Source organism: Piliocolobus tephrosceles, chromosome 12 (assembly GCF_002776525.5).
Source record: "Piliocolobus tephrosceles isolate RC106 chromosome 12, ASM277652v3, whole genome shotgun sequence".
Classification (NCBI taxonomy): Eukaryota; Metazoa; Chordata; class Mammalia; order Primates; family Cercopithecidae; genus Piliocolobus; species Piliocolobus tephrosceles.
The window spans coordinates 59,228,865-59,234,499 of NC_045445.1; the positions used below are offsets into that span (position 1 = coordinate 59,228,865).

Below are 5,635 nucleotides of genomic sequence, written 5' to 3' on the forward strand. Positions count from 1 at the left end.
ATCTGTGCTGATTTGTATTTTGACTTAATGGAACAAGAAGAAAACAATATTCAACTACTGATAACAAAGCTCTTAAAATTCAAAATGTCTTCCTCGCCCTTTGTACTTACCACAGGCTACACAACGTCCTGAGAAGATTCATTATGAGAAAAATGTCAATCACAGCTTTAGTTACTTACTTTGGAAAAAACTAATGACACATTGGAAGGTGAGACTTCGTTTTTGTTTTCAAATAAGTGGTCCTAATTTTTCTTCTTATAGCAAATGTTTAAATCAGTTCATTATAAATATATCTAAACCATTAACTTTTGCAGCTTTCAGGTAAAGTCAGCACTTTATTTATACAAAGTCTATGAGAAGAGGTCAGTAGAGATCATCTAATCTTAAGTCGTGACATCATCTATTCAAGTCCTTGCCACAATCCCTCGCTAGTTAGAGCACAGCATGCCTGGATATGCCATGGTGATCTTTAATAGAAGTTAGCTTCAAAAACTGAGAGATTTCTCCTACAGTCTTGCATTCTTTAACATCTTGTTTATTAGCAAAAGTCAGCAATCCAGCTTTTCTTAGGCCCTCATGTGCTAACATTTTATAGAGTTCTTCTCTAGTTACAGAAATCCTCTCTTTGTACTGTCCACAGAAACTATTACTAAAACTGGTAAAGGATGGTAGTTTTCTCTGAATTACTCAGCCCAACAATGAGAACTTTGTGCTCCTGATTGAACAGTCTCCATATTCTGGTGAAGAGAATTCCCATTCTCGGGCAGCGGATCCCCCTCCAGACACCCGGGCCGCCTGGCCTACCCTGGCTCAGGCTGAGGGAGGAGGAGAGAGACGCGCTGGAACCTCCGCCTCTGCTGCTGCTCCCGCACTGGCGGCGGGACGGCTTCCAGGAAACCGAAGGGAGGCCGAAGCCCAGGCCGCCCTGCCACGCGCGAGGCCCCGCCGCTGCCGCCGCGGCACTGGCCTGGCTCGCGGACATCGCTGCCGCGTTGTCTGCGACGAACCTCCCGGGTCACCCTCCTTCCCCAGCTCCTCTCTCTCTTTTCTTATTAAACTTCTGTTTGGTTGTTCTATTCATTATTGAAAGTGGTGTATTGAGGTCTCGTATTATTATAGAACTGTCTACTTCTCATTCTAATTCTGTCAATGGTTGCTTCATGTATTTACGGTTAAATTTTTGGTGCATACATGTTTCTAATTATTAAATCTTTTTAGCGAACTCTTTTGTCATTATGTTATGTCTTTCTTTGTCTCTTGTTACAGCTTTTAATGTAAATCCCGTTTTGTCGGATATTACTGTAGCCACCTCTCCTCTCATTTGGTTAGTATTTTCATAGAATATCTTTTTCCATCCTGTTATTTTCAAACTGTGAGTGTGATTATATATAAAGCGAGCTTCTTGTAGACAGCATATAGTTCAATCTTTTTGTTTTGTTTTTATCCTTTCGGTTTATCTTTTTTTTTATTTGGGGAGTTTAGTCCATTTATATATAAAGTAATTATTGATAGGAAAGTACTTCTGCCATTTTGTTGTTTTCTGTATGCCTTATATTTATTTCTCCCTCATTTTTTTCCATTACTGCCTTTATGTTCGATTTTTTGTAATGACACATTATGATTACCTTCTTACTTAAAAAATATTCTATATTGGGCCGGGTGTGGTGTCTCACGCCTGTAATCCCAGCACTTTGGGAGGCCGAGGCGGGCAGATCATGAGGTCAGGAGATGGAGATCATCCTGGTTGGGCACGCTGAAACCCCGTCTCTACTAAAAATACAAAAAAAAAAAAAAATTAGCCGGGCGTGGTAACAGGCGCCTGTGGCCCCAGCTACTTGGGAGGCTGAGGCAGGAGAATGGCGGGAACCCGGGAGGCGGAGCTTACAGTGAGCCGAGATGGCGCCACTGCACTCCAGCCTGGGCGACAGAGTGAGATTACGTCTCAAAAAAAAAAAAAAAAAAAAAAAAAAAAAAAAAAAAAAAAAAAAAAAAAAACTATATATATTTTTTGTGGTTACCATAAGGATTACATATAACATGTTATAGTTATAATGGCCCATTTTAAATTGATATAAACTACTTCAAATGCATTTGAGAACTCTAATCCTTTGGGTTTTTTTTTTTTTTTGGTATCGATTCATTATATTTATGTTAAATCAATGTTTATGTTACTGATGTCGCAAATTACATCTTTGTACACTGGGTACCCATTAACATAGATATATAATCATTTTTGTACTTTTATCTTTAAAATTGTGTAGAGGAATAAAAAGTGGAGTTACAAATAATTACACAATACTTATTGTTATATTTTTCTATGTATTTACCTTTACTGGAGAACTTTTTTTTTTTTTTTTTATGCCTTTGAGTTACTGTCTAGTGTTTCTTATTTGATATGTAATCTGGTAGAATTAGAGTCCTTATAGGAATGGACACCAGAGTGCTTTCTCTTTTTCTCTTTCTGTCCCTCCCTCCCTTATTTCCTCTCCCCTTTTTTCCTGTATGCACTAAGAAAAGCCATGTGAACACACAGCAAGAAGGCGGCGATCTGCAACAAAAGCGGGGAACCTTCACCAGACACCAACCCTGCTGGCACCTTAATCTGGGACTCCTCAGCCTCCATAAAATGAAAAAATCAGTTTCTGTGTTCTAAGCCACACAGTCTGTGGTATTTTGTTACAACAGCCCAAGAAAATGATCTCAGACACAAAGTTTCTTACTATTCTAAAGACAGCTTTTAGAGCCAAGGAGCATTTGCTTGATTGTTATAGTTCTTTCATAGTTTATCAGGGCACTTACAAAGATATTTTATGCACCTCTAGTTCTTTATTTAATATTTCTGCAAGGAATGAATGTCTGGGGTTTCCTAGATTACCTTCTTGCTAAATTTTGATATAAAATGTTGCCAGACACATTAAAAAATTTAAAGTGGTTATCCCTTTCTCTCTTGTTCATAGTTATTTTTTGTGTTGTATTGGTAATTTCTCTTTTTTAAAATACTCAGGAGAGTTTACCTTCACAGCTATGTTGGACTAGGGTATTCTTTATGAGAAGATGTGTTATTGTTAACTTTTTTTATTTTGAACAATATTGTGCCTATTTCAAGGAGGATATGTACTACAATTAAATCCTTTTAGTATTCGAGTTGAGTCACCAGATGTTGTTATTTTAAATTTAATTTTTGTCTCTCTAGTTCAAACACATATATAGTTATATTCAAACATATTGTTGTTAAGAATATATTTTGAATTAGCAGCATCATCCCACTTCACCCCTAAACAGTTCAAATTTTGTTTACTTTTAGTAGATATTTTTAATAAACGTTTTTCTGCATAACCTCAATATTATTATACATATGAAAATTAAAAATAACTGCACGTTATGCAAAATACTCTGATTCATGAAAATATGCAAATTTATAGGTTAATCTCAAAAGAGATTGCAGCTTTTTAATGTTTGTCATATTATAATTCTATAAAATTTTACCCATTTTATTTGTTTGTGTCTTTTTAGTTTCTACTGAAGTAGAATGATTTCTTTTTCTTGTGTGTGTGGTGTGTGTGTGTTTAGTGTGTGTGTGTGTCTGTTTCATTGAAATAATTTTTGCTATAACCAGGCTTTTTTAATTTATAGAAACTGCATATACTGGACTGACATAAATATTTACTTTTTTGTTGTCGTTTTTTGAGACGGAGTTTTGCGTTTGTCACCCAAGCTGGAGTGCAATGGCACAATCTTAGCTCACTCTGGAGGTTTCACTCTGTCTCCTGGGTTCAAGAGATTCTCCTGCCTCAGCCTCCCAAGTAGTTGGGATTACAGGCACCTGCCACCACAGCCAGCTCATTTTTGTATTTTTAGTAGAGACAGGGTTTCACCATGTTGGCCAGGCTGGTCTTGAACTCCTGACCTCAGGTGATCCACCTGCCTCTGCCTCCCAAAGTGCTGGGATTACAGGTGTGAGCCATGGCACCTGGCCAAATATTTACTTCTAAGGGTGCTTATGATTCATATTTGGGGTCAAATATATTACATTAATCATGTGTCAGTACCCCTCTTGCATCACAGCAGGAGGCATAATGTCAGATCTCCTACTATAAGAATATTAACAAGACTAACCAGATGCCTTGTTATGTAGGCACCTTTTCTTCTTTGAGCTTTTGAACCACGAATAATTTAAAGTGTATTGTTAAAGTGCATTGTTTAATTTTTAGGTATTTGAAATTTATACTTCTGTAGAGGAAAAGTTGAATATTAAATTTGAACTCAATTGAACATGGACACAAACAATGGTCACCAAGTCCTGGAACAGGTTGTGTGAGCCCCTCCTTGAGGCGTTCGTCCAGCACCGTTTCAGAGAAATCTCTATTTCAATCTGTTCCTGTGTGTTAGTTATTGAAAAACAACAGACAATCTCAAAAACAAGTTAACTTTTTTTGTGTTCCTTATGCCCAGTCATGAAGGGCCCTTGTGACTGGGCCTCACGCCAAACAACTCATTACACAAAGAGGAGCTAGGGTCCCGGACCGCACCAAAGCTTCGTGAGACCTCTCCTTATCTGTGCAAGGACAAGTGACCAACTCTGGAGCCCAGGCTGTTGCTTCCCAGTATAGTGAGGAATCCTCCATAGTCTAGTGAGTGTAGAGGCTGACTCTGGAGCCCAGGTTGTTCCTTCTCGGTCTGGTGATGAATCCTCAATCGTGTGGTGAGTGTAAAAAAATATATATATACATATATATGTGTGTGTGTATATAATTTTTCCCTTCTCCCCTTCTCATTGCAATTTGCTTATTATATGATTTGTTTATTATATGATTTGCTTATTATATCTGTATTGCCATATACTTGGGATAAAGATTGTTTACCCTTAAAAGTATTGTGTGTGTCTTTTCCTTTCCCCTTGCTCATTTCCTGCACAGAACAACTTCTTAGAAATATTATTGTCGTTGATTTCTAATTCAATACAACTATTGCAAGAGAACGTAGTCAATATGATTACAGTTGTTTTAAAATGTACTAAAACTTGTTTAAGGCCTAGCTTATGATCCATTTTTGGTATACTTGCCATATGCACTTATTAGAAGTTTATTCTTCAGTTGTTGAGTGCAGCCTTACTATGAATGCAGGTAAAATTTCCCTGCATACTCATGGAATTATATACTTCTATCTTTATTTCTGTTAAGTGTTGCTTTATGTATTTGGAATGCCATTTATAATGCACATGTATATTTACAATTACTACATCTCGCTGATAAATTTTCATATTTGCCATAAAATCATGAAATGTCTCTGTTTGTGTTAATACTCCTACACTTCAAGTTTAACTTATCTGATTATAATATAGTGACTCAAGTCTTTTTGTTCTTACTTAAGATGCTATTTTTTATATATATCCATCTGTTTTTCTTCAACCTATCACAACATAAAATTGGCTGCAGCTTTTTAATGAGTTTTATTCGTCTCAAGTTTTATATTGGAGTATTTATTCCATTAATATTTAAATGTCATTATTGATATTGATATGTTTGGATTCACATTTACAATTACTCATTTGTTTTCAACTTGTTCCTTTTGTTTTTGCCTATTTCTGCTTATTTTCCTCTTTATGACTGAACTAAATATTTTTTCAAATACTCTT

The 5,635-nt window shown here is 36.5% G+C and overlaps 1 pseudogene; it reads right to left on the reverse strand.

The window, feature by feature from the left end:
* Positions 1 to 373: 373 nt before the first annotated feature.
* On the reverse strand, positions 374 to 757 carry LOC111536556 (annotated as a pseudogene).
* Positions 758 to 5,635: the final 4,878 nt, after the last annotated feature.